Raw genomic sequence first — 699 nt, 5'->3', positions numbered from 1 at the left:
TAAATAACCAAGACAAAAGCAGTGAAACATTAATCTCAGATGTAAGCAAATGAGATTTTTGCTATTTTTAGTAGGACTATAATGGGTACCTTTAATAACATGAAACCTTGCCTATAGTACACTGGGGAATTTTTGTTGCTATACAATGTCCTTTTACTATTAAATTACTTTTCTTTTATACATCATAATTCTTTGTGATTTAAAATATGAAGTACAATGCTTTCAAAGGAAAAAAAAAAAGAAATATGATTGCCAGAATATTCTTAAAAATTCATCCCTTTTCAGCAGCCGCATCAAGAAATTTGGAAGTCCTCTAGAAAAAATGCAAGGTTAATATTGAAAATGCCCCCTTTTCTCTTTTACTGGAGCCCAGCTGGTGAAAGACTTGCCTAATTGTAGTACAAAGTAGAGAAAACATACACTTGGAACAGTAGACTTCAGTAGCACAATAGCTTTACTTAGCAGTTAAACATATGCTTTTATCAAAAAAGATTAATTTTTATTTAACTAAGGGTTATAGATGAAGACTTTTCTAGCATGCTCTGAAGTCAGCACATCTGACCCTTTTGTGTGCTACTGGTATTTTACACTGAGCTGGTGTACATCCAACACAGGCAGAAGTAGCCACCTACATTGCCACAGCTGTATAAAAACCACAGCGGCAAACGCAGTAAGCGAGGAGAGCAGCGGGAAGGAACA

This window comes from Pygoscelis adeliae, unplaced genomic scaffold (assembly GCF_000699105.1).
Source record: "Pygoscelis adeliae isolate BGI_AS28 unplaced genomic scaffold, ASM69910v1 Scaffold15, whole genome shotgun sequence".
Classification (NCBI taxonomy): domain Eukaryota; kingdom Metazoa; phylum Chordata; class Aves; order Sphenisciformes; family Spheniscidae; genus Pygoscelis; species Pygoscelis adeliae.
Note: the sequence above shows the minus strand (reverse complement) of the source record.